Raw genomic sequence first — 12,296 nt, 5'->3', positions numbered from 1 at the left:
CATGTTATTGCAAAACAAAACAGTAAATCAGTCAGACCTTTGAGAGTTTTAGAATCTAATACATGTTTGTCTAGATCTCAGATACATAAAAGAAAAAAGATGTTATTGGGTGACTGTAGGAAGTCTTTGGCATTTGTCGGGAGGTACAACATGGAAGCAGTCTCTGTAGAGGGTAGACAGGAAGATGGCAAACAGTTACGTTTATCTCTGGATAAGAATTCAGCTTCAGACGTTAAAGAAGAGAATGGCTCTGTCACTGATTTAGATGCACTATTGTATGTTAAGGATTCTGAAAACATATCGAACAAAGCTTATCATGAATTATCAATGGTTGTACCAGACATGCCACGGTTACATTCAGTTGTCAAAAGAGCTAAGGAAATCAATGTTGATGTAAAGATCAGGGACACACCAAATGATACTGTTGGTGTTCAGAAGTCTCTGCGAGATCGACTTACTAACTGTGTATCTAACATTGTTGCATCAGGGAAGGGTCAGGCTATACTTTCGAAGCAATCTGTCAATGTTAAACGCACGGGTGATGGCACTGAACTAGGCAGGAGAAAAAAGTAATAAATTTTGGTTTTACTATATTGGGTGAAGACCTATGTACTTCAGTCACAGGAAACTATTTGTTAGCCATGTTTACAGGTAATGAAACTTATGATAATATCAGAAAAGCTCTAGAAGATATAGTCACAGAAGCAAAGGCATTAAACACTTTGAACATTGGAGGTACCCTGGTTCATGTTACATATTTCCTAGGTGGAGACTTAAAGTTTCTAAACATGATGTGTGGTCTTGCGTCATGTTCCTGCACTTACAGCTGTGTTTGGTGCAAATGTTTGACAGACATGATATGAGTAGAGAGTGGTCACTTGTTGATGTTCAGAAAGGCGCCAGGACAGTAGAGGAAATTTCGACAATGTCTAACAAAAAAAATAAGAATTTCAACTGTCTTCATCCACCTCTATTCAGTTTTATTGCCTTAACCAAAGTAGTACCAGATTTGCTACATGTATATCTTCGAGTATCTGACCAGCTGGTGAAACACCTCATCACTGAGCTTAGAACGAGGGACAACATTCAAAGGTGTAATGGAAAATATGACAGGTCAAAGTGTGGAAATGTCTCGAGAATTTTGTACAAACTTTAGGGATTGAATTTCGTTTCAGGAATGATAAACAAACTGGAAGGTTTACTTTCAGGGACTTTACTGGACCGGAGCATAGAACGATTTCTGAAAGTCTTAAGGTGTCAGAGTTCATACCGGATCACCCTAAGATATATCATATTACTTTTTTGTGGTCCGAGTTGTCACAAATATCTCAGCTTCTCTCAAAAGAATCATTTCAGGCAAGTGAATATCAAGTATTAGGTGACAAATGTAGGAACTGGCTCAGAACGTTTTCGGATGTGTATCAAAGTAAGGATGTTACTCCGTACATGCATATCTTAGCTTTTCATGTTCCTGAAATGATCAAACTCCATGGTAATCTTATTACTTTCTCTCAGCAAGGTTTTGAGAAACTGAACGACTATGCTACCAAGTGGTACTTTCGTTCTACCTCACACAGGGGTAGAGAAGCTTTTAAACAGATAATGCTTGAACAAAACAGACTTGAATACCTGACAAGGTCTAAAAGAAGGGGGTGTGATAAGAAATGTGACAAGTGCCAACTTGTTGGACACAACCAACGCTCATGTAAGCAGTAGTGACTTTTTCCTTTGGTTATCATTGGATAGTGGTCAGCAATTGTGACTACATTCGGATACTATCATCAGCTGTTTCTGTTTTATGGTCATTTCATTTGTCAAATATGGTTTTTGAGGCGGATGTAATATAGTTATATCTAGAGTGACAAGTTTGTACACAGATGTGCAGATACATAATGCTTTGATAAAATGTATGAAAAATATCACTTTCAGTTCAGTGACGTGATTTAATACATGACCAGTCATGTACTCTCATTGTTTTGAGATGAATGCCGACAGATTTCGGTAAGGTGTTAGTTTCAATATAGATTATACATTTTTCTTTTTGGGAAAATCGTTTGCCTGTAGAAGCTATTTCACTGAAGGATTTGATGCAGATATTTGTGTGGTTAGAATTAGTAATATGTCACTATTTCTGGTGTAGTTTGAACTAAGAGAATTTAGATTTATTATATTAAATTTCGTGCAGTTAAAATGTAATTCATTTTATTCTGTAAAACGTGGGTGAAATCCTCTCCAAGCTACATAGAAATATGGTGATTGATTAGTCAAATGGTCCAAGTGCAAGACGTCATTTGGGTCTTAGTTTATATGATATAGACTAGACGGGTGTATATTCGGATATTGGTACTTTTTATAACAAAAAATACATCATTTCTAGTTTAATTCAACTGTATAGTAATGACATTTGTTTTGAGTGTAGAACATTCAACATGTCATTATAAAAGGTACAGTGGCTGCAAATCTTGAAATCGTGTTGAAATGTTGTATTTATGATAACATTCTTGTTTGTGAAATAAAAGTTTATTGGGAAAATGTTCTCATTTCTGTTTTATCTTTAAAGGAATCATTCAATGTTCGCTGCTGATGGCTTTAACATTGCCGAAGCGCCGTGAAATACCAACTCAAAATAATGGCGACCTGCCACCCCTACACCCTGAAATGGTGTCGCCCAAACGAAAGGAAACAGGGCAAGTAAGAGGTGTTTTGACATGCTCGTCCATATTTTCCCAGGATGTGTGCGAAGCCGTACGTGCTTCAGATTTCATCAGGGATGGATACAATTACAAGTTATTGATTATTTTACATGACCTGCATTATTTAGCCATTGAATCGTTCATAGTCTGCTTATAAGCGAATATTATGAATGATGAGAGAATGAAACGAAAGTGAAATATCGGAATAATGGGATTGTGATTCATTTGTATTTAAGTGTATATACGCAATGGCACATGAAACAACACCCCGGTATTCTAATTCTGAATATTTTACTGTTAAAGGTAACTTTATTTATGAAACCACAAAAACAATACATGCTGGCAGAATTGTTTTATGGAAATAAAAGTAGTAAATCTAAAAACAATTAAAAATACTGAAATTTGATCTTCTTTTGACAAATGTGTTCCTGTATTTTGGACATATTACATCTAAAAATATTATTGTAGTTCCCTTTTCAAAGTAAAATGATTACATCTCCGATTATTAAATATCAGGGAAATTTTAAAAAGTAAATTTACACTGAATATACATATGTGCACTATTGTGCACTATTGAAGGCTTGCAGAGGGAGGGAGCCAATGACCTGTAACAGCGGTAGTGTTGGGTCATAAAGGTAAATGCACGTGCAGCTCATGATAGTTACCTGTGCACTGCACAGTGATAGAACGTTTGGATCATTCACATTGACTACTTCTAGCTGTCATCATGAAAGCTTATTCAGATGATGCTAAACGTTTAATTAGAAATGTGTTGAATTTTTTTTAAAAAGAGAGCAAAACATAGCAAACCGATTTATAAGGTGTCGGATTACATGAAACGTACAACTTTGAATATCGTGCTAACAATTGTGAAAAATAAACCAACAACCAATAAACAAAACCTTGTAAAAAAAGGTAGGCATCCAAAGTTAGATTCTTTTGACATCAGGGTCATCAGCAAGGCTGACCTACATTGACGAACGTTGATCTTTATGACCCAACACTGCCGCTGTTACAGGTCATTGGCTCCCTCCCTCTGCAAGCCTTCTGCGTTCTGCTGTTTATTTTGTTGACAGTTACATAGACAGATTCTTTAATACAAATGCATAAAATCGGTGATTTACAATGTGATTAGGTTGTCTGACAAAACATCCACTTGCACAGTTTGAGATCGATTGGGTCATTGGATGAAGAGATATTTACAAAAAACCGGGTCCACATGCATTTCATGCCAAACTATAGTTCTGGTGTCAAAATCCTCATAAGGGCACGAGTCGCTATTCGGACTGTCCTGGAATAACACAAGCTGGTCTCGAATGTTCTTGGAGGTTACGGAAAGGGGCGAGTGGTGACGAATGGACACTGCAGGTGAGATTCTCAGACAATCCGTTGAGGTGAAAGTAGTCCTGTTTGGTGGGCGTGGCTTAATTTCTTTACATTCATTGGCATAATAAATACAATAACACGTGACCATTTCAGCCAATCAGAATGCAGGAATTACAATGAACACAACTAAAATTTGAGTATAAAACAACGTATTAGTATGTTAGTTCATATTTATTAAACTTGCACAATGTACGTTTCTCGTTATAATTACGTCTGAACGTCAGGACAGTATCCATCTTCCCCACAACTCCCGCCCCTCTGCTTTAGGTGTTCAGATCATTGAAATAGAAAAGACCATCTTCAGAGAAAAAGTCTTCAGGCCTAGAGGCAAGACGAAAAATTAGTGATCGATATCTATAGCAATGGAAAGCTGAAAATCAGCGATGACACGAAAGAAAGTAATGTTTTATCGCCAAAGGCTGGAAGATCAGCTTCTGTAACTGGCCATTTATTACAACTGTATTTCTGTTGACAACCCCAGAGGCATGTGACGGTGACCTTGTATATAAATATCCATATGTCGAAAACAACACGTTGGAAAGATAAACCTTAAACTCAGACTTTATTAATGGACGAACTAGTCCCAACACAATCAATTAATTAAGAAATACAGTTCGCTTGCGTCCGAGTGCTTTAACGTCATAATAGTTCATGGCGAAAGTGTGCTTTATTACACTATAGATGGTGGTAGAGCGAACTGTATTTCTTTTCTAAGATGCCAAATTTAATACTTTCTAAGGATAATTACGATTAATTTAAGGCAGAATACACACGACGGTGTCGGTGACCTAAATTAAGAATCCTCGCACAGGGCTAACTGTTCTATTGATGTGTCTGCCCCCCCCTACGTTAAGTCGAACGTTACCAGAAAAACAAACGATAAACCGTTTGATGACGGTTTACGTTCGGATTAAATATCTTCTCTAAATTATTTTAATTACATCTGTGATTAACGTAAACCATGTGAACGTCGCATTTCTACTACCAACGTATGTTTAGATCAGTACATCCAGACGAAGCTGAGTAGTCAAGCGACATTCCACGATTGCATTGTGGGAATGTAAACATTGCGAACGTTACCGTGTCGCTGAAAACTTGTGAGTCGAATTGAGACATTTTAACTTAAGCGTCAGAAAACATAAACGTAATGTTTCCACCAGTGATGTTAGGTGAGTGAAGCAACTACAAACCAAGAAACGGGATGCAACGCAGTAGTTTACTGTAGGAGGCTGTACGAGGCTGATCCCACCCATTGCAGAAAAGAAGTTGCAGTCAATAGTATGATTTGTCCCTCTTTCTAAGATGTTTCGGTGAAAGATCAAAGGTGCGTTCTCACGGTGCGACTTGTAGTAACAACTTGTAGCATACGACTTGTAATAACAACAAAGATCGTAACGACTTTGCCATTTGTGTACTTTTTAAGTCGTATACAACTCGTATCTCGCGAGATTCTCACGTATGACTCTGCAACATGGATTCGTCGAGAGAAGAAGAAACGCTAGCCATGATAATGTCGGTCTACATATCCCAGTCGCTAAAAAAGAAGATAAAGCCTAAATCGGTGTGGGTCCGTAACTGGATTCTTCGGTGGAACACGGCTGGAGCGTATAATTCGCTTCTTCGAGAGCTTGAACAGGAAGATCCAAGGTCACTGAAGAATTTCTCCGTATGGACAAGGCAAATTTTGACGTTTTGTTGGAGAAAATTTCTCCATTCAGCGAGAAGAAGTGTACCCCCATGAGAAACAGTATTCCCGTTGGAGCAAACGGTAAGTTATGTGGTGTGTAAATGAAGCACAGATACTGCCGTTTCATTTCGCAAAGAATCCAAACTATTCTGTTAGGTTTCAAATAGTTATCAGTACAAAATATTATCAAAAGACACGGCAATTCCTACATCCGCGTGTTGACCACCTTGAACTAAGGAAAGAGCACTCTGCATCAAGTAGGAGGGGGGATAATCAGTAGATGTTCTTGAGTGAGCGAAGCATCATAAAATGAGTGTCATTAGTGAACCTCTGGATTATTCAAATGAGTACAAGACGTGGGATATAAATTTAGCAAATGTAGATATAAATTGAAACATTTATGTAAATGTTTATGCAAACGAAAGCGTTTAATGTTGGGAATGGTGTTTTGAAATATTACTTTTTTCACCCACAGGTGACAGTTACAGCTCCCTTGAGTTCCTGTACGGGGTGCCAAGGAATACCATCTGCAACTTTGTTCCTTGTGTCTGTAAAGCCATCTATGATGTACTTCAACAAGACTACTTGCAGGTACCACATTCTTCACAAATCAATAAAACGTACAAACACCAATTTTCAATAAAATACTTTAAAATTTGTTGAACAGTTTCGGATATCATTACAGATCTTCTTGAAAATCAGTGCAAAAACCACACTTCAGAATTTGTCAGGGATGAATGAAAGTTTAAAATAGGTTTCAGCTATGTAAAATTTTTTTATAGACATAAAACAGACAAGGATTACATGATACATGAATGTTTATTATTTGATGGAAGTATTTTAAACACATAAATAGGTGGAAACATCTATTTTCAGCTAAAGAGAGCTATATTTTACATATGTTACGGATTGTTCATATTTAAGGCGAGGGGGCAGTGATGATGATTTTTATGGAGAAGTATGTACAATGTAAATGTCACCCCCCTGGAATTTATGTACAAAGTAAGTGATCCCCTTGCATGTCATGTACAAAATCAATGACCCCCACCTCCCTTATTTTTTTCAAGCATAACATTTTAATATTTCTATTTACAAAATTGCTGACACCCCCCTCCCTTAAAATCATTTGATATTTAGGCCTCATTTTCGAACTGATTTTCCAAAATCAGTGAATAGATTTTCAGTTTCAGTTCTTCTCTCTTTCTTAGGTTTTCAATTTTTTTAAGCTAGAGCCCAACCTGCTGACCAAACAAAATGTCACAATCATTGTGTCACTTTTGGCTTTCTTTTGAGATATCATTTCCAATGTCCTGTACATTAGATTTTTTAATTCAGGACTTCCTGTTGCTTGATTCCTCCTCTTCCTGGGGTGTGGTTGAGCCTTGTCTGTTTTTTGAACAGGCATAGATTCTGCATAACCACTGCAGTATTATGTCTGAAAAATATGTTGTCAGGAGTTAGTTCTATGAAAACAAGTCAGATGCAATCTTTTACATGCTTGACAAGATGTTAAACTTTATAAGTTTTATATGTTTAATAGAGTTAAACAAGACAACGATATACATTATTTGATAATATTATTTTCAGGTTCCTACTACTGAACGTGACTGGTGCAACATTCAGGACGAATTCATGGCAAAGTGGCAGTTCCCCCACTGGATTGATGCAATTGATGGCAAGCATATTGCAATTCGGGCACCCAACAATACAGGATCTGTATTCTTCAACTACAAGAAATTTTTCAGTATCATCCTATTGGCATTGGTGGATGCAAATTGCAAATTTATATTTGTAGATGTGGGAGCCAATGGCAGAGCTGGAGATGCAGCAGTGTATGCTAATTCCCAGCTTTCCCATGCTCTACAGCATAACACATTAAATACTCCACAACCAACTCCCTTGAAGGGCCGACATGAACTAGTGCCTAGAGTTGTTGTGTGTATAGCCTCACTTGATGAAGCTTTATCCTATGAGGGATTTAACTTATGAGAAAAAAATATTTAATTACAGGCTGTCAAGAGCACGGAAAGTATCTGAAAATGCATTTGGCCTTCTGGTCAACAGATTCTGCATCTTTCAAAAACCTCTACAAGTATCACCAGACATTGCCAATTCAGTTGTCTTGGCAAGTGTTGCATTACATAACTTTCTCAAATCAAACTCTGACCCAATCTATAACACTAATGATGAAGTTAATGTACACAGTGTAAACCATGGTTTCATACAGCAGGGAGGGAACAGAAATGCCAGCAATGCAAGAGAAGTACGAGATGAGCTGGCTGATTATTTTATGACAGAAGGTCAAGTTGATTGGCAGTGGGATATGGTGATATAAAATTTCAAAAGTGACATTACTTATGTGAAATGTAAAATGTGGAAGGACATCAACTGAATTTATGTATACATATAATAAGTATTCACAGATGACAAATCAGTGACTCGGGAACTATAATTTTAGATAGCAATTACTAACTTCTTGACTGCAGCCATTGTCAGTGGAATCCATGGTGCACTCAATGCTCCCTGTGCATTCATTGTCATCAGTAATCATGATGGGTGCTGCTCTACTGCTATTAGAAATGGGTTCCCTGGTCTGAAAGAAATGTACATTTTATTAACTAACACAAATGGGTATTTGGCAACATGATGATAAATGTTCTCATTCATGAACATCTGACAAACCATATGAAATACTTAAATCATTGTTTGTACTTTGCAAGGAATAATACAACTGAAACTCAAATGTCATTTCATGTCTTGTCTATTATTTATATTCTTTTTCAATTGGTGATGTAAACTCAACCATCACACATCTCAGCAGAATCACCCCATGAATCAATAAAAAAATATTCCACTCTCCTTTATTCACAAAATCAGCCAATGCAGTAATTGCTACCTTCACTCAAAATTGAATAAATCCAACATTAGAAACAGAAATTTATAAGCACCATAATTTTATATTGTAATTTTAAATGTTTTCATTTACCAGATTGTTAGTAGAAGGCCTCTGCTGTACATGGCATTTCAAGAAGAGTCCCAGGACTGCGAAAAACTCCCACGATGAATGGTACAGGTCATCCACCCCTGCACCACTTTTCTCTGACTGGGCGGGATTTTCCTAAGTTCCCGGCCATAATAAGACCGTATATACTTGCGATTTTTGCCGCAACTTGTTCCACTGAAACACACAATAGCAGAGATGAAGCAGGTGAAAATTACTGTAATAACTTGCTAATTATAATGTCTTTACTATTTTAGTCGCGGAGAAAATATACAACTAGCGTGTAAATAATAGACAAATGTCGTCTGCTCGTGCTCACCTGTCATTTCTCTCCCGTGGCAGTACATCTTTTCCGCGATCATTGACTGCGCGGCGAGTCGGTTTTCCCTTTTGGAATATGTGGCATGTTGAACATTCCATAGGCATTCCTGGGACAAGTAGAAACATATAAACCGCTAGGTTTCTTCCCTGGTGAGGTCGATCTTTTCCTGGCGTGGCTCCGACATGATGTCAACATAAACAAAGTGGACGTCACTCTGAGGTGGACACAGATCTCAGCGATTTGATTGGTCGAGCTTTGCGACTTGTAGTAGGAATTGGGACAAGTCCTATGTCTTTCAACTCGGTTGCAACTAGTCGTATGCGATTTCAAATTACGATTGCAACTGTGTTGCATGCTACAAGTTGTTACTACAAGTCGCACCGTGAGAACGCACGATAATGTGCACTTTTTGCATTACGTCACAATGTAATGGCGTCACTGCGCCATTCTAGTCTGCCCCCTCGTAATCGAACACTTTTGCATTACGTCACAATGTAAGCGACGTCACGATGCAAGTCAGTTGTCATCGCTTCGTATAGGTCCGTCTCCTATTCTCGTGGGTTTCCTATATTCTCGCGGTAAACACGTTTTCTGCCGAAATCGCCGATGAGCGACACTTACCGGTTGTTTACATCACCGACTGGTAACTAGGAAGTGGACCAAGTCTGTAAGTGATCAAAATCTTGCAGTGTCACGAATATTGGGGAGTTTATACCAACTTGGACATATCATTACTTTTTCCCGCCCTTTCCGGCAGGATTGCTCTTACATACACTCAAAAACGTTAATTTCTGGTAATACTGCGAGAATGGGAGAAGCCTCGTTTCGTCAATGGTGGATGGAATTGTTTATCACCGGGCTCACGAGTGCTAATTCACCTGATGGATCTAGCAGCTGATAGATGTAGATGTTAGAGGAGAAGGCCCTTCATTTAAAAACAACAAGCATTAATAATAATAATAATAATAATGCATTTGTTTAAGCGCCTAATGTCCAACCAGTGCTGCTCAGTGGCGCTGTGCAGAGAAAGTGGAGAAACTAGTAGGTAGCTAGAAAGAGATGAGTTTTTAGTTGGCTCCTAAATGCTTCCAGGGAAGATACTGATCTCAGTTCAACTGGCAGAGAGTTCCACAAAGCTGGTGCAGCAGCACTGAAAGCTCTGTCTCCCATGGATGTTTTTGTAGCTGGCATTTTCAGGCTGCCTCTTTTCTCAGACCTAAGACACGAGTTGGACGATAGATTTCGATGATGTCTTTGAGGTAAGCTGGTGAATTGATGTCATAGAGGGTTGAGTAGGTGATGCAAATTATTTTGTACTGTATTCTCCTCTTTACTGGGAGCCAGTGCAACGACCTCAGCACAGGGGTGATGTGTTCCTGACATTTTGTCCTGGATATGATCCTGGCAGCTCTGTTTTGTACAAGCTGGAGATGTTGGATTGCTGCTGCAGCTTGTGATTCTGGTGACATTGAAGAACGGAAAACAACACCAAGATTCTTCACCTGGGGCACAGGGCAGATAGACTGATCTCCAACTGTGAGACTACACTCGCCTATTTTGCGAAGCTGCTGCCTAGTTCCAATGATCAGTTTCAGAAAGTTGTTTGTCATCCATATCTTGATGTTAGCGATACAGCTCTCCATAACATCTTTTGCGTGTCCAACATTAGCTGGTATAATTCCTACGTAGAGTTGGTTATCATCTGCATAACCATGGAATTTTATGTTGTGACTTCGGATGATATTACCTATTGGAAGAATGTACAGTGAAAACAAAATCAGACCAGGCACAGAGCCTTGTGCTACACCAAAGTGGATTTCTCTGATGGATGAAGTCGCATTATGGACCTTGACTCTCATTGTTCTATTTGACAAGTAGGACTGGAACCATTGTAATGCCGTTCCTGTGATGCCAATAGTGTGCTCTTAACTCTGCAGTAGAATGGTATGGTCCACGGTGTCGAAAGCTGCTGAAAGGTCGAGTAGTACTAGCAGCACAACCTCTTGCTTGTCCATATGAGTCAATATGTCATTCTGAACTCTGAGAAGGGCTGTTTCAGTGCTGTGCTTTTCCTTGTAAGCTGACTGAAAAATTTCATTCAGATGATGCAAGTTCATATGACTCTTCATGATCCCACCCATTGCAGAAAAGAAGTTGCAGTCAATTATATAATTTGTCCCTCTTTCTAAGATGTTTCGGTGAAAGATCAAAGGTGCGTTCTCACGGTGCGACTTGTAGTAACAACTTGTAGCATACGACTTGTAATAACAACAAAGATCGTAACGACTTTGCCATTTGTGTACTTTTTAAGTCGTATACAACTCGTATCTCGCGAGATTCTCACGTATGACTCTGCAACATGGATTCGTCGAGTGAAGAAGAAACGCTAGCCATGATAATGTCGGTCTACATATCACAGTTGCTAAAAAAAAAGAAGATAAAGCCTAAATCGGTGTGGGTCCGTAACTGGATTCTTCGGCGGAACACGGCTGGAGCGTATAATTCGCTTCTTCGAGAGCTTGAACAGGAAGATCCAAGGTCACTGAAGAATTTCTCCGTATGGACAAGGCAAATTTTGACGTTTTGTTGGGGAAAATTTCTCCATTCATCGAGAAGAAGTGTACCCCCATGAGAAACAGTATTCCCGTTGGAGCAAACGGTAAGTTAGGTGGTGTGTAAATGAAGCACAGATACTGCCGTTTCATTTCGCAAAGAATCCAACTATTCTGTTAGGTTTCAAGTAGTTATCAGCACAAAATATTATCAAAAGACACGGCAATTCCTACATTCGCGTGTTGACCACCTTGAACTAAGGAAAGAGCACTCTGCATCAAGTAGGAGGGGGGATAATCAGTAGATGTTCTTGAGTGAGCGAAGCATCATAAAATGAGTGTCATTAGTGAACCTCTGGATTATTCAAATGAGTACAAGACGTGGGATATAAATTTAGCAAATGTAGATATAAATTGAAACATTTATGTAAATGTTCATGCAAACGAAAGCGTTTAATGTTGGGAATGGTGTTTTGAAATATTACTTTTTTCACCCACAGGTGACAGTTACAGCTCCCTTGAGTTCCTGTACGGGGTGCCAAGGAATACCATCTGCAACTTTGTTCCTTGTGTCTGTAAAGCCATCTATGATGTACTTCAACAAGACTACTTGCAGGTACCACATTCTTCACAAATCAATAAAACGTACAAACAC

The 12,296-nt window shown here is 38.6% G+C and overlaps 2 long non-coding RNA genes across 2 annotated transcripts in view; one reads left to right on the top strand and one right to left on the bottom strand.

Moving 5' to 3' along the window:
* Nucleotides 1-7,667, top strand: part of LOC124255377 — a 65,722-nt gene extending 58,055 nt beyond the window's left edge. Inside the window, exons 2-3 of the long non-coding RNA XR_006892675.1 lie at nucleotides 6,242-6,357; nucleotides 7,354-7,667. This is a non-coding gene — a long non-coding RNA (uncharacterized LOC124255377). The remainder of the gene's footprint in view (nucleotides 1-6,241; nucleotides 6,358-7,353) is intronic.
* Nucleotides 1,554-10,671, bottom strand: LOC124255376. Its single transcript, XR_006892674.1, has 3 exons — nucleotides 10,032-10,671; nucleotides 3,995-3,999; nucleotides 1,554-1,564 (listed from the first exon to the last, which is right to left on the bottom strand). It is a non-coding gene; the product is annotated as an uncharacterized LOC124255376 (long non-coding RNA).
* Nucleotides 10,672-12,296: the final 1,625 nt, after the last annotated feature.

The sequence above is a fragment of the Haliotis rubra genome, unplaced genomic scaffold (assembly GCF_003918875.1).
Source record: "Haliotis rubra isolate DU_JTF1 unplaced genomic scaffold, ASM391887v1 Scf6, whole genome shotgun sequence".
Taxonomy (NCBI): domain Eukaryota; kingdom Metazoa; phylum Mollusca; class Gastropoda; order Lepetellida; family Haliotidae; genus Haliotis; species Haliotis rubra.
Note: the sequence above shows the minus strand (reverse complement) of the source record. Positions and strands in the feature narration are given on the sequence as shown.